Source organism: Plutella xylostella, chromosome 28 (genome assembly GCF_932276165.1).
Source record: "Plutella xylostella chromosome 28, ilPluXylo3.1, whole genome shotgun sequence".
NCBI classification, from domain to species: Eukaryota; Metazoa; Arthropoda; class Insecta; order Lepidoptera; family Plutellidae; genus Plutella; species Plutella xylostella.
This window is the reverse complement of record NC_064008.1, coordinates 1,786,625-1,811,691: the sequence shown is the minus strand read 5'-3', so window position 1 is coordinate 1,811,691 and position 25,067 is coordinate 1,786,625. Positions and strand designations below refer to the sequence as shown.

Below are 25,067 nucleotides of genomic sequence, written 5' to 3'. Positions count from 1 at the left end.
GTCATGCGTTTAGCTATTTTATAACAGTTCTTCAGGGCCCATTATAGGACATCCATCTTCGGTAACCTTTAAAAACAATAATTTGATCATGCCTTAATAAATATAATAATTGTGACATTATTACTATAGTGTAAAAAGTATATTAGGATAATCTATAAGTAAAATAAATGAAAACCAATAATACTTATATAAAGTAACCAATAAAATTATAAAGAGAAAATACGAACCCAATGTTGTCCTGGCACTAAACTCAATTAACAATGACCTTTTTAATAAATTCGTTTGTCATCGTTACAAATTAATAATGTTGATAACAAATTAATAATGTGTATTATACGTAAATATAAATCAGATGGAATTAACAAAACCCATCTCAATGCAACAGAACATTCTCTTCAAGTCTACAATTTCAATTGAGAAATAAATTCAAAATACCCTCTGCGCTTATAATATTTCATATTGTAAACAATTATCACTACATAGATTATACTTTTGCTAATGAACCGCAACATATTCACTATTTTGCAAACGAGTTTAACAAGCTTCGTGGCGTAGCGGGCAAATGGTTGGTTTGCGGATAATTGCGACGCGGGTTCGATCCCAGATGAAAAACAAAAAGAATTTAAATTTTGTATTTCATAATATTATTGTTCTATGAATTCGTTAGTTTGTGTAAATGATGGATATAAATAGGAGAATAGTAAAATAGTTCTATGTCTGTCTATAGACACGAGCACTACCGCAACATACGTCACACCGACAAATTGGCTTTGCGTAGTTAGAATTTCTATTTGAAATGCAGGGGGTCAGGTTTATCTGCACCTGACTGTACCTATAATAAATTAAAGGTGTGAATTTAAATACGTTTATTCTCATGCGGGGCTTTTGAATATTTTAGTACAGAGCTCAAAGTTTATTTTTGTGTTAATCTAACAGATCCTATAAATAAATGGTAGTTTTACTTTTAATACCGAAAGAGGTTTATAGGATACCTTAGGGACAAATGATTTTGTGAATACAGGGTGTTGCAAAAAGGGTATACTAAGCCGAAAAAAATCCTTTTCCATAGAAATTTTGCTGGTCACGTGACTTTTTTACCATGGAGAACGAATATTTTTTTCGCGAATTTCGAAAACTTGTAGAACAAAAGTTGTTAATTATTAACGCGAATTTTCATAAATCGTTGAACAAAAACTGTACAAAATGACCTGAGTCATTCCCTGTCGACTTAGATATAATATAATACTTTCGCAACATTCTATATAATAAATAAGTACCTATAGTCCAACTATAAAGTCGTGAAAACAGAAGTGGATCCTAACTAATTGTTTAAGATCGTATTTAAGCGATCCGTTAAATTTAAAAAGGAAAAATCAATTAAAAACCCACACTCAATCGCTATGTTATTTTTAAAATGTATGTAAAAGTAAGTTTATAACTAATGATCATAAAAAGTCTTAGCAAAATCGCACTCTTTGATCTCAGGACTTTATAGTTTGACTGTAGTTACAGGGAGGTCATTCTCTAAATCATGGCATGCAATCGGCACGCTTAATACAATGCGATAGAGCCGTGAATAGCACTGCAGATTCAGTCAAAATATTACGTGACCAACAAAGTTTAGGTCTATGAAGAAACAGCATAATTTATCGCCAAAAGTCGTGGAAGAAAAGTTGTACCTGAGTCATCCCCTTTTTGGGACATCACACACGGACTTAATGTCAGACTGTACAGACATACCACTTTTACACAACACCCTGTACAATAAATAACTACCTACACACAAACATAACGTACAAAACAACCCGCAACAGTGCATTCGCCTCTGCACTGTACATTTCAGCGGGCTGATTTGAAATTATACGAGGTATAAAAATAAAATATAAAATACAAGGAGATACACGCTGACGCGGCCGGTTCAATCTAGATGCGCGAGATACGGCGAGCTGGGGAGCGTCAGCAACGGAATGATAAAATAAAAATAAATAAAAAAAATAAAAAGAAAAAGCTAAGTAGGTAAAAGCTATGTATATATGTATATATTTTTTAGATTTGTACCTATAGGCTATTATTAAAGCTGAATAACAATCAAAAATCTATGGAGGCTGGTCTAAAGGCCAATAACGACACGTCATAATACAGGGTGTTGCAAAAAGGGTATATCAAGCCGAAACCAGCATGTGCAGCATGTTATATCTAAGCCCGAAACTGAAATCAGAATTTCAAAAAAGTTTACCGTTTTCGAGTTATTGACGATTGAAGTTTCAAAAAATCACGCAGAAAAAAAGTGGTCTAACAACCCTAAAACAGCTGATTACAAGACCCACTGACCTACATGTCAATGAACTCTGTCTCTGTTACTAGGACATCATGCACAAAATTTGAATAATTGCCATTTTACCCCATTTTCTCTTTTCCCTAAAAGTAGGGAAAACTAATTCACAACAGAATTTGAACTTAGCTACATTTAAGTAAGTGCTTACATGTAGTGTTCAGGAAATGTAAAACTAAGATAATTTACGTCATAGGTACCTACAATTGCCTACTACAGACTAGAATCAAATTAATCGAGTAACTAGGTAGGTACTTACGTGCGACATCCAACATCCCGAATATTCTGATAAACACAGAACACAATCACACTTACCCACTATCACTTGGTTTTAACGCACAATAAATTTATCTACCTATTTCTTTCATAGTAGGTACTAAATAAATTAAAAACTGTCTTTACAACAAACATTTCGCGACACACTACACGCACTACACAGTCTACACTACACTTGTGTATGCTTAAAAGTTTGCAATATGACTAAATCAAACTACCTAAATAACAACAAAATGTGCATTTGTCAAAGCCGCCGCCCTTGGCTTTGAAATAGCCGCCTGACGCGGCCGACGCGCCGCGCCGCGCCGCTGAACTTCTTTGATCTAGTTAGAAGAATAACGTATTTCCTATTCATACCTACCTACTGATTTTCTGTTAATCGCGAGCGCAACACACGGGTTAATGCAGGTGTGTGTACTTTACTTACTAATTAATCATATCTCCCCAACGATCGGGTTCTGCCAAAGCTAGTTTCAGGTAATTTATTTATTTGATTCTGGTATCCCATAGGCACTATCTTATCTAAACCATTATTAAACAAAGATAGAAAGAAGATAAAAAGAGAGACGAGAGTTTTGACCAATAGCAAAACCAATAAAAATTTATTACTTTTGACCAATGGCTCTCCAACTTTAAGAATTCGCGCGCGAGCAGCGCATAATGGTCTCCTGGTAGTCGCCACACGTCCCTCGAGCTATAATCCTCCAAAATTTAAACTCAATAGAAACTATTTCTGATGATGCCAAAAAATAGTCGTGAAATAGTCATAAATAGTCGTGTTTTCCAAAAAAATAGTCGTATCATACTTTCGGAGTTAGAGCTATACTTTATGGAGGATTATAGCTGGAGGTCTCCAGCTATAATCCTCCAGCCTCTGCAGAACAAACGGTAAGGCCTATCGACTTGGTTAAGGTCTCAAAAAATAGTCGTGAAATAGTCGTAATGACATGCCAAATTTCAGAAATAGTCGTCCAAAGATAGCAGAGATATAAAGGTACTTTGCTGCAGCCCTGGTGGAGGATTATAGCTGGAGGTTTTGAAAATATCGAATATCTTTGGAACTACTATGACTATCGGTTTGAATTATGTCTCAAAAAATAGTCGTGAAATAGTCGCTTCTATTTATTATAATTTTAAGCTTGATAAAAGCTGTTAAATAATTATATCAAATTCTTCATACAAATCAAAGTGGACGAGAATGCCAAAGCAAGCCAGTACACAAAAGTAATAATACTCATGTCGAATTTATCTATAAATCATTTATTTCGTCATACTTTGCATCAATAGTATCTAAACTAATCTTGGGTATGACATTTTATTGCTTTTGCTCTTAGCCTTTACCTTACTGTGTACAGAGAAAACGTATGCCTATACACGCACATCTGTCCTATATCTCTGTTATCTTGACAAACGATAGCGATGACGACTACGGCGATGTAGTACCTAGGTCAGTTATTGTCATCCCTTACTATCCCGTAATCAGACAAATATTGCTATCCTTGTCTCCTTTCTAACCGGCATGCATCGCACGCATAGAACGCGTGAACGAACGTGTCACCAGTTGCATCTTGACAAGCAATAGCAAAGCGGTATTTATTACGTCCCTTACTATCCCGGGATCACACAAATAGTGCTGTTCTTGTTTTTTTATTAGCGTTGATGTGGCCGCCACCTCCGCTGCCGGTGAAATTGGGATTAGTTTTATTGAAGACGCAGTACAGGGTAGCACTCAAGCGATAAGAATAAAATACGGTGTTTGAAATATAACTCATTTAATTACAATCACAGGCCGAAAGTACTTTTATTTATACTTAAGTTATTCATTAAACAATCTTTAGGTAGATTAGGTTTCATACAATTATCTCAGTATTATTTGACTATTACCTATAAACATATTTAGTTTAATTTAAAATAATCACAGTTGGTTTATTGCTAAGTAATAATATAATATTGACGTAGTTTAATTAAAAATAATCATGGTATGAACTTAAATATGTAGTTATTTTACTATTTAAAAATAATTATTTTCTAGCCCTATATCATAATAAGCTTAAGTTAAAGTAATCACAGATTGTTCATTAGTAGGTTTAGGTAAGTATAATCACGGTTATTGTCATAATGAAATATAACTCATTTAATTACAATCATAGGCCGAAAGTACTTTTATTTATACTTAAGTTATTCATTCCTTCATTCATCTTTAGGTAGATTAGGATTTAATTATTTTTAGTCTCCATAGTAAAAAAGTCACGTGACCAACTAAGTTAATATTTAAATTCTGATTTCAGTTTCAGGCTTAGATATACCATGCTGCACATGTAGCATTCGGCTTAGTATACCCTTTTTGCAACACCTTGTATAATTGTTTTAATAAATATACCTAAATAACTTCGTAGGTGATAATAGGGTATCTATAATGCCCAGATAACTGAATCCTGTAGGTGTAGAACTTGCAAAAATTATGAACAGCCACTGTAGCTTGCGACGTTATTGAAGAACACACGTAAGCTGCGCTGAAAAAAAAATAAGGCAAATTAACGTCATATTAATAAAAATATTTGTTTTTTTTTAAATATTATATACATATAAATATGATATACGAGTAGGTAGATACGAGTAGTAATAACGTTATTTCACCTAGACTATTTGTTTGGTAATTTATTGTCATTTGGAGACCACAGCAAAATTTCTTATCAGTAACTTATTGCAACAATAACTTGAAACTGCGAACTTTTGTGCGAAAAGGGTAGAGTAGAAATACTGTTCATTAGTGTATTCGCTTTTTTCAATATATATGTCCCATAACCGACCTCTATTGTTTTTGAGCGAAAGAGATAGCTGAGTAAACAATTTAGCTTTTGTCCAAAACCGGTTTGGTCGGACGGTGCGTTTGAAACTATTATGAAATTTCACAGGGTGTGAATTACTTACATAGGTATTTAGTTCAGAAACACGTTTTTGTCGCTTGTAACTGATAGGTACAAATGAGTTTTGACAAGTAAATTGGCTGTTATAACTTTATCACCTTCAGCACCACAACACTGTATAGGCCTAGCATAAGCACAATACCATATGAAAATAGTGATAAATTCTTACCCAAGATTTGTTATCTGGTAATCATGTATTCGGAGCCATTGCAGTTTTTTAGCGCATTACATCAATGCAGTCATGATAGTTTATCGGCGCATTACATCGATAGGCTGTGTTTTCACCTGAAATAATAATAGGTAGGCTTATAGGTAGGTTACACATATTTTTTTTAATACATATATTTATTTGCCTAGTTTCATTCAGAAATACAAACAATATCGCCTTTTTTTGCTATTGAGGGTTAAATATCCACATTTAACCAGGCCTACCATATGTAGGTAATCGATGATACCCACATATTTTCGTATCTACTAAGATATGTACATGAATGCCTTGATTGCATGTATGCACAATTTACTCGCTCATAGTGTAAAATTGCTAATTGAATAACAATCCCCATACATATTAAACATAGATATTAAAAAATAATTTGGCTACGTTACTTCAATAAAAAATCATGTTAATAAATAAGCTGAGCATAACAAAATGGGATGGCTTGCTTTGATATTGAGTATTAAAAAGGATACTTACTTGCAATATTCAAACATAGCACTCACTAAACACTCTTATCTGCATCCACTAATATCTATTAGAATATAACATCTTGAATATTCATTTGCGTATAGAGCACTCACAATATTTTAACAACCAACAATAACACCGATCGTGACCATAGTTTGCACTAAACTGTAAACAAATTATCAAACAAAACATGCAAAATACTAACCCCAACTTCACCGGTGGCGGCGCGCGGCGGCGCGCGGCGGCGGTCACATAAGGGACGTAATAAATACCGGTTTTCTATAGCTTGTCAAGATGTTATGCGGTCGCTCACGCGTTCTATGCGTGCGATGCATGCCGGTTAGAAAGGAGACAAGGATAGCAATATTTGTCTGATCACGAGATAGTAAGGGATGACAATAACTGACCTAGGTACTACATCCCCGTAGTCGTCATCGCTATCGTTTGTCAAGATAACAGAGATAAATGTGTGCGTGTATAGGCATACGTTTTCTCTGTACACAGTAAGGTAAAGGCTAAGAGCAAAAGCAATAAAATGTCATACCCAAGATTAGTTTAGATACTATTGATGCAAAGTATGACGAAATAAATGATTTATAGATAAATTCGACATGAGTACTTCAATGCTACGGTGCTATTATTTTTGTGTACTGGCTTGCTTTGGCATTCTCGTCCACTTTGATTTGTATGAAGAATTTGATATAATTATTTAACAGCTTTTATCAAGCTTAAAATTATAATAAATAGAAGCGACTATTTCACGACTATTTTTTGAGACATAATTCAAACCGATAGTCATAGTAGTTCCAAAGATATTCGATATTTTCAAAACCTCCAGCTATAATCCTCCACCAGGGCTGCAGCAAAGTACCTTTATATCTCTGCTATCTTTGGACGACTATTTCTGAAATTTGGCATGTCATTACGACTATTTCACGACTATTTTTTGAGACCTTAACCAAGTCGATAGGCCTTACCGTTTGTTCTGCAGAGGCTGGAGGATTATAGCTGGAGACCTCCAGCTATAATCCTCCATAAAGTATAGCTCTAACTCCGAAAGTATGATACGACTATTTTTTTGGAAAACACGACTATTTATGACTATTTCACGACTATTTTTTGGCATCATCAGAAATAGTTTCTATTGAGTTTAAATTTTGGAGGATTATAGCTGGAGGCACGTCTTGTTCAAACTGATAATCACCGAAAGAATTGCATGAAAAAAGGCATTGAGCTCGTTTCATAGCAGTGACGTGAGGGAATATTTTGATTGGTGATGTACTTAAGGATAACTCTGCTTCTAAATAAGCTTTCACCGCTTAGGTAACAGAACAATGTGCAATGTATTATTGTAGGTATTTTATTCACGAATTCGATTCGATTGAGTGAATTACTACTTACTTTCATAGTGTGAGTAATGAGTATTAATACCTACGTACTTTTACCTTCATAATCATAACCAATACCAACACGACAGTGACAAACCCTAGTTCAGCTCTATTATTTTCACCGACACGCTTAGGAGAAGAAGTAGGTACTTACCTACCTCAACGTATCTACGGTAACGGTATCCACTTTACCTGAAAAAACTTTGAGAACCAATGAACTCAGATTGTCCTAGTAAAAGTAACTACATTATTAAGATAGAAAAAGAAAAAAGATATAACTTATCTATGAAGTAAAAGAGAGATAGATACTTCTTTATTTGTATTACTTTAAAGTATTTTAATGTCTAATTGTCTATGTATGTGTTAATATGATGCGTGAGTGAGAAGAAAGTATTCGTTGTTAATGGCCTTCGCGTGAAATAGAAAGAAATAGCATAATAACATGCATTTTCGTCCTTAAAGCTAAGCCTTTTGTCAACACATCTGCATTTCCTCAATGACGCTGTGATTGGTTCGCGGCGCGTCAATATTTTCGGCGCGAAATTTTAAAATCAAAGGACTCAAAGGAATCCCGCATGCCGCCGGGCGGTCTCTCTCGGTCTCGGTGCATTTCCTCAACTGAAATGTACAATATCCGACCTTTTCATTGACTGAATTCGTCTCTGGTTACTAGGACATCATGGACAATCAATGCCATTTTACCCCAGTTTCTCGTTTCCCTAAAATTAGGGAAAAAGATAAACTTTTTAGGAATCAAGGATTATGGAGATGAAATTCTTACTTGCTTGCGTGCTGACGAAATGTAATTACCTACCTAGAATCAAATTCATCATTTACTATCATTCATTACCTACTTAGATTACGTAGTTGGTAGGTAAATAAGTACTTACTTGCAACATTTATTTTATTAATTACCTAATTTATTTATTTAACGCACAACATTATTATACCTACCTCTACAAACAACATTTCATAAACATTTCGCGGTAAAAATATCTAATGCTTAGCACTGCGATGTGACTAAATCAAAGTACCTACCTTATCAACAATAAAATGTGCATTTGTAACTGCTTTGACGAACCGCGGCAGCCCTCTTTGAGTACAGCCGCTTAGCCGCGGCCGCCTTCTTTGAGTGAAGCCGCTACGCTACGGTACCGCCGCCGCCGCCGCCGCCGCCGCGCCGCGCCTTCACTCAAAATTAAGTAAGTACTTACTTAATAAACTGTTTTTAGGAATCAAGGATTAAGGAGATAAAATTCCCTCAGACTCGTACCTACAAGAAGTGACTTACCTGCTTACTAAAAACGAGATTCCCTACCCTTCATATGAATTTTGTGATAACAACCTTAGGAGTTTAGGAGGGTAGCCGGTAGTGACTGGATGAGGAAGGGCGAGGACCGAGTGTTGTGGCGCTCCTCGGGAGAGGCCTACGTCCAGCAGTGTATTATTATAGGTGATGATGATGATGATGATGATGAATCCAATTATTTAAGGTGAAGTCGGCCAATGCCGAAAATCGGGTAATTACGATTGTTGCCGATTTCTACCAAACGCAACCATACTTTGAACCGTGGAACCATTCACCTTGGTCGCAACTTCGTCAGCGTACGTGTTAAATCGTAAAATGAATAAAAAATGCAAATTCCCGCATTTTTGATTTCCGGAATTACCGGCACGTTATCGGTAAACTTATTGTTTTTTCATCAAAAATACTGTCGTTTTTTTCACTACGTTGTAAGCTAATTTTTTTCCGGAATTAGCCGACTAGGGTAATTTCGAATGATGAAACATTTAACTATGAAATTCTGTGGATCGGGTTATAATAATGAATTTGGCAGTTCTAGGCAATATTGCGAAATATGTTTTTCGAGGTTAAAGTTGATAGAAAAATACATGCACCTTTAGCTTAAATGAACTACTCAAAACTAATTTTTAGATGTAATCGGAATTGCCCGCATCCATTCGGAATTACCCTCGTGCAATGAAAAAAAATATCAACTTTTTAAACTCAAAATTTACCTTACCTAACCTTGACCTTTTCTGATAATGTGACAAAATACGATTGTACCGAACTCGACCAAAACCTTTCGGAATAACCCAGCTTCACCTGGCTAGTAAAAGATTTGTACCTGAACTTTTTATTTTGAATTATAACCACATTATTTAGCTGTCATATTTAAAGTATGACTGTGTCATTTTGATCTTTGTTATCTGAGTGTTATTCAATAAGTATTTTTCATAAACATTTATTTTTTCAGCAGAAGGCCTTTTTTTGCGCTGGTGTCAGGTTTATCGGGAGGTTTTCTCAAACGCTATAGCCTTTGCTAACAACCACTGACGATAAATATCTCACAAACACACATCCGGATAAGCTGGCCATAAGTACAGTACGGACCCACTCTCAGTTACAGATATCCATGGCATGAAAAGGTCCCAGTTCCGATCTGATAGCCGCAGAAATGTTGAAAGTGGACATCCCGTCTTCTGCAGTACTTAAACATGCTGTATCCAATCACATACTTTAATATACTACCTAAAACACCGCTTAACATACTTATCTAAATACCCACGGAATACGTGAATATTTTAGTTTCAAAAGCTCATATTTTTTTTCTTTGCACGAGGGTAATTCCGAATGAGTGCGGGTTATTCCGAATGAGATTTTAAATGAGTTTTAGGTTATTTAAGCCAAAGGACCATATGTATTTTTCGATCAGCGATAACCTCGCAAAAACTAAATTTAAAAATATTGCCTACAACTGCCCAGAAGCACTTACAAGAAGCACTTACATTTATTCATATTAAAATGTTCTAACATTCGGAATTACCCTTGTCGTTTAATTCCGGGAAATTCAGAAAAAAATGAGCTAGGTTTTTTAAATTCCGAACATAGTGAACAAATACGACAATCTTTTAGATGAAGAAACAATCAGTTAAATTAATTATCTGAATTCATAATTACCAATGTGCGGAAAATTCCGAAAATTCAAATCTGCGGAAATTTGTACTTTTTTTACAAATTTTACGTTTTAGCACTCACGCTCGGTCCTACCAGTGATGACGTATGGTGCAGAGACGTGGACACTGACGGTAGGACTGGTCCACCGATTTAAAGTCGCTCAGCGTGCTATGGAGAGAGCTATGCTTGGGATTTCTCTGATGGATCGTATCAGAAATGAGGTTATCCGTCAGAGGACTAAGGTTACCGACATAGCTGTCAAAATATGCAAGCTGAAGTGGCAGTGGGCTGGTCATATCTGCCGAAGAACCGATAACCGTTGGGGTAGACGAGTTCTCGAGTGGAGACCACGAACAGGCAAACGCAGCGTGGGACGCCCTCCTGCCCGCTGGACTGACGAACTTAGGCGGGTGGCGGGTAGTGGTTGGATGAGGAAGGCCGAGGACCGAGTGTTGTGGCGCTCCTTGGGCCACAACACTCGGTCTAGGCCTATGTCCAGCAGTGTATGATTATTGGCTGATGATGATGAAGATGCTCGGTCCTAGCGCCCTGAGTCAACCCAAGCGCAGTAGAAGATTAAGTTGCCATCAAGGTGAATGGTTCCACGGTTCAAAGTATGGCTGCGTTTAGAAGAAATCTGCAAAAATCGGAATTTCCCGAAATTCGGAATAACCCACCTGTACCTTATGGCTGTGTTTAAAAGAAATCGGAATTACTTACCCGATTTTCCGCATTAGCCGACTTCACCTTATCTACTTGATGAATAATGAAATTATGAAATATCATGCTACCTATCTGTACTTTAAACCGAGAGCGTTTCGTCAAATGAATAAAACATCTGAAACAGACAAAAACTAACCTTATTCAAATGTAATACGGGTATTGGTTTTACCTACAATCGCGCGGTGCGGTATCGGCAAAGGCTTTGCGGACATCGCCGCCCGCCGCGTTTGACAAAATGCCGCGCCGCCCGCCCGCCTCAGATTTTTTTGATGTTTGCTAGGTATTTCTTCTAGTAGGTTGTAAGAATAACGAAATTCATCCTATGAATAGTAGGTAGGTACTCCTGAAGTTACCTGAGCAACTTAGATTAGTTAGTTAGATTTTCTGTGAGTTACAAAACACTGGTCAATGCGGATGCGTAGGACGTATGTATTACATGCTCATAAATCAATCAACCAAGCCAAGGCTGTTTTCAGGGGATTTCATATTTTATTCTGGTATCCCATAAGATAGAAAGAGAAAGAGTTGTGTTATGGTTATTTTATGACCCTTTGGCCAATAGCGAACTTACTTACTTTTAGGCTGTCTATGCGTAACAAAGATAGATGCTTTTGTTTTTGCATTGCCTAATCACTGTGGCAAAAAGAGACAAATAGCTTTTGCATAATATCCAATAAGAGAATTGTTCAATTTGGCGGGAAAAAGTTTACTAGTGTAAAGAAAATCTTCATTTGCAAAGTGCATCGCGAGTCGTTAGTGTTTTTTTAAGTTGTCGCGCAATGGCTGAATACACGAACGCTGAATACTACGACATGGTGATGTGTGTGGGGGAGTGTCGGGGAAACCTTTGGGCAGCCCGTGAGATGTACAGGGACCGATATGTGGATGTGCCAGCACCGAGGCGCCTGCCCTCGTACCCCTGCTTCCGTCGCCTGGTGAACCGCCTGCACACGACTGGCTCGGTCCGCGAGCGGAACCCAGGAGGGAGGCCCGTCGCCGACCGGCACGGAGTCATCGACGAACACATCCTCCAGCACTTCGCCGAGGACCCCACCCGGAGCACCCGCCGCGCCGCCGCTGTGCTTGGCGTTGACCACTGGACCGTGTGGCGCACGCTGAACCGGGACGGCCAGCATCCGTACCACCTTCGCAAGACGCAGGAGCTGACGGTCAGGGACTTCGCTCCGCGTCTCGTTTTCTGCGAGTGGTACCGTGACCAAATTGCTGCCGACCCCGGACTGGCTCACAACATTCTGTGGACCGATGAGGCCAGTTTCACGAGAATGGGTGTGTTTAATACCCACAATGAACATGTTTGGAGCCACGCCAATCCGAGGGCATTCCGTGAAACTGGGTTTCAGCATCGGTGGCGCATAAATGTGTGGGCCGGTATCATCGGCGACCACCTCATCGGGCCAGTGTTTTTGCCGCACGCGCTGAACGGGGCCAATTATTTGGGGTTCCTCCGAGGCCAGCTGGAGGAGCTACTGGAGGACCTGCCGGTGGCGGCATACCATCGCGTGGTTTTTCAGCACGACGGCGCCCCCGCACACTTCGCGGTACAAGTGCGCAATTATTTAGCCGCCAGATTCCCACAGTGGATAGGGCGTGGGGGCGTGATCCCGTGGCCACCGCGCTCACCGGACCTCACGCCGCTGGACTTTTTTTTGTGGGGTCACGTGAAGACCACTGTTTACGCAGTCGAGTGTGGCACAGAAGAGCAAATGCGGCAGCGGATAGTCGATGCTTTCGCCGGCATCGACCCGCCCATGATCCGTCGCGTGGTGGATTCTGTGCGCCGACGCACCAGGCTGTGTATCCAGCAACAAGGTCGACACATAGAACCCTTTCTATGAGTTCGGCGCGTGAGGTTCCTACGGTGAATAATAATGAACTTTTGTGCTAATTGTTTTTAAGTCAATAAAGTAGTATTCTATTCTATTCTAAATTTCGTGTGGTTGCGTCATCGAACTTTTTTGATAGCGAGCAGTGAAAAAGTGAAATTGTGCTAAGTTATTATTTCGCTAAAAGATCGTTTTAATACCTACCTACCAAGGAATTAAGTGTAAGTGATAGCAGTGAATGACAAAAACAATGTGTCGTCGTTATTGTGTCAGTGCAATACCGGAGGATATTGCTGTTACCTACTTTTGGATTGGAGAGGTATGTTAAATGTTTAATATTAATACCTGTCCTAATTTTTTAATCAGTACTTTAATTAACTAGTTAGGTTGGTAAAGATGCAAAACCGTAAAAAATGTACTAGGGACGGGCCGTGTCCGCCAGCCAGGAGGTCATGCGGCGCGCGGTGTGTGCTATGCTATATCTAATACTTATACAAAAGTGGGGTACTAGGGTCATAAGGTGCTCGCGTGGCATGTGATGTATGTACATGTAGTTATACGGAAGTGGGGTACCAGGGCTAACATAAAAAAACATTAGGGTTGCCAAAAAAGTAATGAATAAAATATTGATTAAATTTTGTATGGGCATTTTTTTTATTCGTGCGCCCAAATCTGACATCGGAAATAGGTTTTCCAGAACGAGTTGTGTGGACCCTTTTCGGCTTGGTATACCAATTTTGCAACACCCTGTATACATATAATGTCGTTATTGTTGCTCAATTTAAATCAATGTGTATAGTATATTGGAATATCTTTCTGATGACATAATGTCACGACGTTATTTGATTCATCTTAAATAAATATAATATTTTTTATGATGTATACTTTCTATAAATCCTATCCAAAATAATTCAAAAACATTTTATATGCTGAAAAAATAACAAAAAAAGGCGGCCTTATAAAGCAATCTTGCCAATCAAATTTTGGATGGAAGAGGTAAGTAATAATATATAGATTTTAAAAAAAATAACAAATTTTTCCACAGTTTTGCTAACTGTACACATATAAAGCAGGGCGGAATATGCATATACCTGCAAATACCGAGTTCCGGGGCTTTCAATAAATGCATTTAAACGAAACCAGGCGTGTCACAGCCTGCGACCTACACAGGTAGGCTTTGTCGCTGATAGAATAAAACTAGCCTTTTACAGGTCAGATGTGACCTACACTTTACTGACATAAAAAAAATATACTGAAGTACGGATATCAATTTTAAAATTCGTGTTAAAAAGGGTAAAGTAAGACATAAGGCGGTTACTGAGTGGGTACGCGATATAAACTACGAATTATGAAAATTCGCATTTATAGAAACTTTGTTACTCAGGTTAGTCCCTTTCGGATTACTATACCACTTTTGGAACACCCTGTAAAGATCCAAAGCTTGTGGTCAGCATCGTACGTAACGGACGCATTAAATTCATTACTCTTTGTATAGAAAATGACACAAGTGCGTCCACTTCATCGGCATTGCCGACGCCGTTTCTCCATACATTTATGACAATCCGTTTGGTCCGATACCACGTACAATACCGATTGGTAGCCGCTTACCTTAAACCAGACGTCTACTCTGAGTGTTACCAGATAGAGCAGTAGTTAAAGTCTTTGTAGTACACCTTTACACAAACCCTATTTTACCAATCTTCATGCTACAACACTGGGTGTATAAATCTTCTAGCATAAAAGACGTAGGTACTATTAGTTTTACTCCATATTTGCACGCCAAAATGCACTTTAACCCCTCGCTTTAAAGGCTTATGCGAATGCTCTGTACATTTCTAATGCCATATAGTAGCTGCCAAGTTATGACTGCATGGATGGCAGAGGAATATTACCTTTAAAACTACGGTCGTAAGAGTTTAATTGGCTGAAATAGGTGTGGACCGCTACACTGTATTCTAGAATGCAGTCTTTAAACCGAGGAATGATTGTATAGAGTGGCTTTAACGGCTTATTCGAGTAGTTTGAAATAACACTTTATACACTTACTACAAAGAAAAAGTCCTTTATACAAAATGCCGACACTGATGGCCTCAATTATTTAATACATTTTATTTAAAAAAAAACACAATTTTTTATGTTATTTTAATATATGTTATTGAGACAAATAAAAATCTTTTTCTTTCTTACGTTGGTAATATTCTGATGCGCTGATAAATTAATGCACTTCAGTATTGCAGACTACCACGTAATTAAACTTTTCCGGTTAGGAGTAACTTAACTAGTGCTTTTCTCACTCGAACTTTTTCATAGCTCGTGAACACTCACAATGAAAATGTATATACACATAACTCCATAAAATGTGCACAATACTAACAGCTCTATACAAATATTGCCAAAAATACTATTTGCCTCGAGAATATGGCGGGATTGGGCGCCGGAGCCTCCTGTATTATGTAAACTGAACTATGAGCGGAGAGCTAGATACTCAACTATGTACTATGTAGTAGGTACATAGAAAATCCTAGTAGATAGACCGTTGTTACATTATTACGGTTCGTTTATTCATTCACATCTTTCATGTTAAGAACCAACTACAACCAGTCCTATCCTACCTTTGAACCTTTGGTCGAAGCTTTGAACGTACACAAAGGTAGATAACGCACTCTTTATTTGTACACCAAATAGAATTATTTAAAAAACATACCTACTGTAACTTCATTTGGGTACAAAAGGCGATCTTATCATTTAAAAAGTGATCTCTGCAAGACCACCTTTTAACCAACACACGATGTTTATTACTATTTCACGGTAGAAAGGCAAAAAAAATGCTAAAATTTGGTACTTAGGTAACTGAATCCTTGAATTAACCACGGATTAACATAACATTTTAATTAATAGCTAGCAATTTATAATTGAGATTTAAAAGTAGTGTAGCACATTTAATCATGTAGGGAGGTTTGGAATAGAATAAAATATAATATATCTTTATTGACAACCACAAATTAAAACATACAAAGAGAACTTATACACTAGGATGTACAATAGGCGGCCTTATCGCTAAGAGCGATCTCTTACAGGCAACCTTAAACATTAAGAAATAAAAGTAAATCTCCTTAGCAAACCATACATTTAAGGCTTATATGTGTAAATACATGTACATATTATATATTTAAACAAAAACACCGCAAGATGCAATGAGAGAGCCGCACAGGCAGATGAAATCTAGGTCCAAAATATTCACCCGGTTAGTGGAATTGCAGCTCGCTTATTCACGACTAGATTGCGTTTCTACATAGATACTCTAACACTTTATTGTAAACATACAAATATAATTATTACAATGAAACACGACACAGAATAGTTCTTAACTAAGAAGTTATACAATGGCGAACTTATCGCTAATAGATATATTTTACAATCAACCCGGGTATTCTTTATTTCTACAAAAAACGGTATTTCAAATTAATTCAAAGGATTAAAGTTTTACTGTCATAAAAAAAATTCTTTCTAATTGTGTATCTATACTATAGTCATCTGGAAGTTATAAGACCACTTTTTATTTACAACAAGTTATGTTAGGATGTACCGTTTTTTGTAGAAATAAAGAATAAGATTTAATATCTACGAACATAAAGTACACAAATAACTGTACATACAACACAGTACAATCTAAATAACTTATTCATATATTTTGATTAATTGAATCGCAGCACTAATCATTCGGTATTTCTGAATCCCTTTCTCACGTGGCATTGTCCAGAATAGTTCTCCAGGTGTGTGCTGGGTTCATCTGGAATGCAGTGGAATATTCCAGCAGCTTCAGATGCATAGTGCCTGCTGGATGAGCGAGATTTTTCTAAATCTAGATTTCAGGGCGTCTACGTTTGCACCCTAAACCTTGGTAGCTGTTTTACGTAAATATTTTCATAATGTTTTATGACAGAAGTTTTCGAATTATCTTGATAAAAGTAAAAGTTAACAAATAACACAAGAGTACACTACGTTTACATGTATACAGAATGTTTCTGCATACATGCATATACTTTTGCAAATTATAAAAAACACCAATAATGTTAAACCAACAATACCAAAAAATATATATTTGCGATTCAAATTTAACTCACTTATTAAGGGAAAAAATGCTAAAAATCTTAGGGCGTCTTGCACAACAAAGTTAATTAAAATTAAATCTATGACCTCTTGAGACAAACTATTTAATTTTATTTAACTTTGTTGTGCAAGACGCCCTAAATGATATATTTTTGACATTGTGTGTGTCTTTATAGGAACAGTAGTAATAAGTGAGTAACTCATACTACCCATATATTACGGATACACTACAAAGTGGTTCTACGGCGATGGAAACAGGATATTTTTTTTACAAATTACTGAAAGATTTCCCTTTCAGTCCTGTGATCCTGTGTGAAAGCGAGCTATCATCTTGAGTCACTCTATGCGGTGACTTTGCTTTCTCATTCACTGCATAGAGTACTGAGAATATAGTGAGTGCAATTTTGGCACATAAAACATTTATGTTACTTAACATATAAAGACTTAAAGTAAAAAGTTACTATACATGTAATAAAAATTGTTTCTTTTAGGTTTACAACACTAAAAAGGTTCCTTCCGAAAGGCGCATCACTTTGTCATCTAAACAAGAGTTACATACCCACTAACCCTCAAAAATTGATTTCAAAGCATGAAAGTTTCATAAAAACTAGAGTTTTCGTAAGGGTACAATTTAAATCATCACAAAAAAAAATAATTGTACGCTAATACATTGCACCAAAAAAAATAATTAAAACCAAATTAATTAAACCAGCTCCAAAATCGAAATCCCAAAAAAAACCGTTTACGTTCCAAAATAAATAAACATGCCTCCAAATAATTGCAAGTTTACATTAGAAAATCTTTTTCGTCGCCAAAACGGATAAATCATCACCAAATTATGCTATACTAAAATATAAACATTGACACCAAAACTAACTGTTCAAAATTTCATTAGTATCACCAAATGGATGGATGGATGTATGGATGTATGGATGTATGTATGTATGGATGTATGGATGTATGGATGTATGGATGTATGGATGTATGGATGTATGGATGTATGGATGTATGGATGTATGGATGTATGGATGTATGGATGTATGGATGTATGGATGTATGGATGTATGGATGTATGGATGTATGGATGTATGGATGTATGGATGTATGGATGTATGGATGTATGGATGTATGGATGTATGGATGTATGGATGTATGGATGTATGGAGGTATGGGTATGGAGGTATGGATGTATGGATGTATGGATGTATGGATGTATGGATGTATGGATGTATGGATGTATGGATGTATGGATGTATGGATGGATGAACGGATCGGCAGGAAGGTATTTCTATAGAATTTATTGGTACATGGCAGAATTCAAACCCTCGGCCACACGAATGGGAGTCGAGATGGCGTAACGGATAGATTTTACTTGGCACATACTAATGATTTAATTAATTCATAAAGCAATTTAACAAGTGACTTCGTTTTGGGGTAAGCTATTTATTATTTGGTATAAACTTAATTTTTAATGTTTACTTTTACTTTTTTTGGTTACAAAGGATTATTAAAATGATACTGATAAAAGAATATATTGGTTACATCTATTTAGCGATGATATACTTTATTTGGTTTGAAATAAATTTTAATGGTGTCAATATAGTTTTACAGTATGCAGTAAAAAATAATTTGGTTCATTTCAAAAATATTTATCCGTTTTGGCGGAGATTTCGAATTTATTGGTGGCAGTATCATATAATTTCTGGTGGAGGTTTAAATACAAGCCTTTTCGTAAAAGTCTGATAGAGAAAGGTAGGCCTACGCCGTATTTCGTAGCAGGTTCGTAGCACCTGCTACGCCGTAGCGCGTAGCACCTGGTAACAATTATTATTTCTTTGTTGAAGTGGTAATTCTTACGTATTCTTCATGCCTTTATAGGAAAGGCTATCAGCTATAGAATATATATCTAATTTTTACCCATTGCAAAGTTAGCGTCGTCGGACACTATCTCTCTTGATGACCGAATGGTGGTTATTATAGTGATCCTGATGTCGAAGGTCCCAGGTTCGATTAACTGCTGGGGCAGGTATATTATTATAAGGTCTAAACTTTCTTGGCCGAATCATCACTTCGCCAAGACTTATGTGGCATAAGACTCGTTTCGTCTAAAACTCTTTTGGCATAATCTTGAAACACTCTCACACTCACAGTCTCGTTTGCTCAAATTGTTCGTATATATGTAAAATCTTGTTTCTCCTAATATCTTAATAAATAATATTACATTAACGTACAAATTGTGGTATTCTTTTCCTACATCCCAAAAATCACGATATTGATGAATGATCAAAATATGGAAAGTCAATAAAGCAGTTAAACCCCATGGGATCGAAACCTAAAGATAGGTGTGACGACGAGCAAAGCGAGGAGGAGCGTGTTAGGTGTACATGTTAGTCAAAAGCAAAGCGGAGCGCAGCGAAGCGGAGCGTAGCGTTCAAATCAAATCAAATATTTTATTGCCATCAAGTGTACATTACACAGCGTTTCCCACATGTTGCGATATGTAGGGAGACGCTCCGTCTAAGTAAAAGCCAAACGAATAATATTAGTTTGTATAACCTAGGTATACATTATAAGGCTATTCAAGATTAGGCCATACCATTATTAGGCTAAACAAGATTATGCGAAATAACTTTTTACTAAACGAGATTTATGCCATACGATTTTCGGCGAAACGAGACTTTGACCAAATGTTACTATGCAAATAAATCTTAGGCCAAAAAAGGTAGAACCGATGTCCCCACATATTATTACTACACTGTCGCTACTCTACGGACAAGGTTTTACATAATAAAGAGATGGTGTATGAAGCTATAGGTGGGCTTTTGTGCTGCATAATGGACTTTACTCACAACAAACCGGCAATGGCGGCCACATTATATTTATTAATTAATTTCAACTGAAATATTTCATTTTATAGGCGTAGTGTTAATTGCTTTTATTGTTTAGGCTACGGTTTTTAATTAAAATTGGGCGTAGAAAAAGTTCGGGATTTTTTCGTTTTTGTAGTTGGAATATTTGTGCGGAAAATAAAATATTTCTGTATCTCGGTTTACAATTCAATTTTCGTTGGGTAGAATGATGCCTTGCTGTAATTACTTTATAACCTTTTATTATACACTGCCGGGCAATGAAAAAGTTCCACTCACAAAATGCAGACAACAAACGATGCAAATTGTTTCAAAGTTTTAATTTAAAATTAGAACAAAATATTACCGATTTTAGTTGGTAATATCCTGATGCTCTGTTAAAGGTAGGTATTTCAATGTTGCAGAAGACGGCATTAAGCTAGCCTTTTTCGTTTAGAAGTAATTTTTTGTTTTTCTCAGTGGAACCTTTCCATTGCCCGTGAGTGTATAATATTTATATACTACAAGCAAATTTTACCGCACGATTTTGTTTTATTTAAAACAGTTTTCCCCTAAATTTTATTTATGAAAATATAAAAAGCCGTCCTATACACAGGCTTTTTTGTTACTTTTTATTTCAGCTATTCACTCAATGGATTATGAAGCTATTTGTACGGTTTATAATTGATGCCTCAATTAATTTTTTCGCCATATTTTCCACTAGGTTAGCTATAGACTTCACCAGAATCCGAGTTTGAATGATTACTTCAAATTGACGGTTTAAAAATATACGATTTATTCCTAGTAGCGGCTATTAAACCTCCCTGCTATACTAGAATTAAGTACGCGCTGGCAACACAATAAAGGTGTTGCTACATTTGTGCGTATCATTTATCGCAAATAGCCAAAAAAATGGGCAATTATCGGTTTTACTTACCTACCACAAAAAGTTAAACACAACTACAAAAACTTTAAATCCGATCCTGCTTTTAATGATTATAAATAATGTTTAATGATTATAAAAATGAAATAATGTGTTAATACAGTAATTTTTTATCTTGTTAAACACTCACACACAGATTTGTCGTGTATTCCAAAAAAAACAATACTTCGTAGAGTTTTTCAATTTTTTTATTTATTTAGTGACTGGATCAAGAAATATGATTCATAAAAATGAGCGGTACGTATAAGTGGCAGTTTGTTATGATGATTTTAAATAATAAATCACCTAAATACTCAGTTTAATATATTTCGCATTAGTGTAGCTTAACCCTTAAGCTGGTATGCTAAATCCAGTACATTTTAGTGAATATTTTATTGGTAAGCGACGCGGCCGCTTCGAACTATAGCTACGTATACGTGTTAGAGATGTGACAAAAGTGTGAAGAAATCATCTCGATATTGCGAACTTACCCCCTTATTCATAAAAAAGTTAGTTGACGCTTTAGCTATTGAACTGTTTTGTCACAGAACAGTTCAATAGTTTCTACTTGGGTTTATCACGGTTTTGGGTTTATACACCACAGTTATTCTTAATAAAAGAGTGTTTCATATACCTACCTAAGTAAATTGAAGTTTTAAGGTGTAACGTATACCTATGGTTATAGTTACCCTCCAGAGCCTTAAATAAAGAACAAGAGATACTTAACACGAGGATACTGATTTCATACACCTTTTATAGCTCTGTCACTAGGAATAATTTAATGACTCATTTATATCGATATCGATAACTAAGAGTACATATCACTAGTGGTCCGGGATTGGCGTAGCTCGGCCATAAAATGTCGAGTTTCCACGATGAATTACTGAAGTAGGGATGTTCTGCAATATTATGACGTCATCAACATGGTCTCAGTACCTAAAGCTATACAGGATAGAATTTTTATAAAGACCATACTTACGAAAAACATGTGTGAATTTTCTAAAATGGTACAATACAGTAGAATAGGAGATTTGCACATAGTATAATTCATTGACTTGATAGCATACACCACTAGAGAGAAGGTACCTATGTACCTATATATAAGCTCGATGCTATAAGAATAAGAAATCGGTGACTGGACTAAAATAATTTAAAAAAAATTAGACCTGCCACGTAAGAGTCAAAAATTTAAAGTATTTAAACTGTTGCCCTTGTAAACTTGCCTATATTTTGGTGTTGGAACTTGTTTTGGTTGCAAAGTTAGCGCTGTAGGACTCTACAAACATTCTGCTATTGACAGAACCGCCAATCGGATCAAACTCGTTTTTTCCCGAAACTTTCAGGTACAACTCATCATAGCGACACCGCTGAAGGTGAGAACTTTTCACTCATTTTATTGGGCTCTGAGAAGTTTTACTGAAAGTTTTGGCAGGTTTTTTTCCAGAATTTCACGATTATTTTTTGCTGTCATAACTTTAATCGACACGTTCTATTTTTATTTATAGAATGGCGGGAAAGGGTTATAAAAATTATATACACAGGATGTTGAATGGCTACAGATTTGTAGAATAAAAGGTGTTTATATTGAGGAGCCGAGCTCCCATTTTTTGTTTAATATTGGAAACACGATGTATAATAATAATAATAGGTGGGGGCTTCTCACACACGGCCATCCGACCCCAAGCTAGGCAGAGCCGGTAATATGGGGACTATATCGTAGCCGTCAAATGTGAATATGGTATTAAAAACTACCGAATTTATTACATTGTGCAGTGAATGATTAAGGATTTATGATGAAAAACTACAGAATAGATTCAATAATTTAAACTTCACAAAATAGGTTTTTTTACACGGCTCTCGGATGGGCAAGCCGTTAAGCCGAAGCGATGATCGTAGAATAATATAGTTTAGATAGTTTTTTTATACAAAAATATCATTTCTGGTTTTTGTACAAAATCTAAACGAGGATTTATAGAAATAACAAGTTAGAATGGTGTGTAAAAATTGACGTTCATCAGTTTTTTTTAATTAATACGTTGAATAAAAACATTTGACTTTGACTTTGAATAAACAAATATACTAGCCGTTTTCTGCAATCATCGCTTCGGACAGAACTTATTCTGACATATTGATACAAAATGCGATCATCACTAAAAGCTATTTCTTCCATACAACCTTTGCCACTGCCGAATGAAATATTCCTGAAATCCTAATCCTAACTAATATTATAAATGCGAAACTGTGTCTGTCTGTCTGTCTGTTACTCTTTCACGCCAAAACTACAGAACGGATTTGAATGAAATTTGGTATACATATGGTCTAGACCCTGAGAAAGAAGGCTACTTTTCATCCCGGAATTCCCACGGGAAAACTTTTTAAGGCGAAGCGAAGCTCGCGGGAACTGCTAGTATATTAATAAAAACTGTTTGTTCAAGCCGATGGCAGTCCCTTTAGAATTCCTTCTCCGTCTAAAAATAAACCTATGAAATATAATCCCAGCCTTTTTAGCATACCATCCTTCCCACGTTGTATGAAGATATATTGGAAACGAAAATACGTGCGCCTAAGGCTGTATTTACACTGGAGTACCAATATGTGAACCAAACCTAAACTACTATTAAAATATGTTCAGATACACTCGATATTAAGATTTTAGTTTAAGTCATGCCTTAGATGATAATTCTTTGAGGAAAGCATTAAGGGAGTAAATCAATTATTGTATTTAGTAATTAAGATTTGTGTTATTTAAGGTTTACTGCTGTGATTTTCCCATAAATTAATAAATAATAGATGCGATATGTTACTCATCTACAGTTGTATATTGATGAAACTATTGAAATTATAAAAAAGAAAAAAAAACACGCACTCACGCCTTGTACTAATGTACTCCCTTGCGGGGTAGGCAGAGGTGCATTGCTGCACCCACTTTTCGCCAGAGTGTTATGTTAGTCCCAATGTAATAGGAGGCGGGCCTATTGCCATTTTTGAAATTATAAGTGGTTGAAAATGTTATTTAATACACCTTGAATATCATAAGACTACAAATTAGTTGGGTACCAATGGAACTACATGTTTTAAGACATCGTTTCAGTCGTAATACACTCGCGATCCTACAATTTAGTTTAATGACGCCGTCTGCAATATTGAAGTACATTTAACAGCGCATTTTAGCAACTAATAAACTAAATTAAATGTTTTATCAAATTGGGGTCTATTCTATTCTATTCTGTTCTATTCTATTCTCTGTGGGGGTGTAAGTACCTGCACCTGGCTCTCTCGAGTGGAACCTTTGTGCATATCCCCAGGGTCTAAACTGCCTTCCTAAGCTTGGACCATTTCCCACCACGCTGGTCCACTGCGGGTTGGTGGGTTCACATACCTAGATGTGCTAAATCTAGATATGCAGGTTTCCTCACGATATTTTCCTTCACCGTAAGAGCGATGGTATACATTGTACTTTTAAATTACTCTTAAACGAAAAAAACTAACTTAATGACGCTTTCTGCAATATTTAAGTACATGAAACGGTGCATCAGAATGTTACCAACTAAAACGTAAATAAGTATTAGTGTGTACTAACTTCTTCTTAATTTGTGTTTTGTTTGTGTATGTTTTTTTTAAGTATGCAATAAAGTGTCTATATAAATAAAATAAATAAATATTTTGTATAAATTTTCCACGAATTTTAAAAAAAAATTGGGACCATTTGGTGTCTGCATTTTGTTAGTGGAACTGTTTCTTTGCCCGTGAGTGTACATGGAGTAGGACATAGGACAACCTTTCGCCGCCATCTTGTAGAAATATCGCGACAAACTGCTCAGTTGATTTAGCAGACATTTCGCATTCGGCTAATTTGCTTTTACTGCCGTCTGCTCGCGTCCTGAAGAGGGGAGTGGAGATGGGAGGCGGGTGGATGTGGCAATAATAAAGGAGAATGGCCATTTCTCTATGGTGCCATGACCCAGAGCAGCCATTGATGAAACATAATTATACTGATGTGTAGCCCATGACTACAGTATATCCTGGTGTAAACTTTGTTTGTTTAAATTTTGAAC

General features: G+C 36.4%; 2 long non-coding RNA genes across 2 annotated transcripts; both read right to left on the bottom strand.

Annotated features, from left to right (window-relative positions):
- Positions 1 to 724: 724 nt before the first annotated feature.
- On the bottom strand, positions 725 to 23,945 carry LOC125490890. Its single transcript, XR_007267956.1, has 2 exons — positions 23,892 to 23,945; positions 725 to 832 (listed from the first exon to the last, which is right to left on the bottom strand). It is a non-coding gene; the product is annotated as an uncharacterized LOC125490890 (long non-coding RNA).
- On the bottom strand, positions 4,881 to 6,651 carry LOC125490889. The gene is made up of 3 exons (XR_007267955.1): positions 6,230 to 6,651; positions 5,705 to 5,820; positions 4,881 to 5,121 (listed from the first exon to the last, which is right to left on the bottom strand). It is a non-coding gene; the product is annotated as an uncharacterized LOC125490889 (long non-coding RNA).
- Positions 23,946 to 25,067: the final 1,122 nt, after the last annotated feature.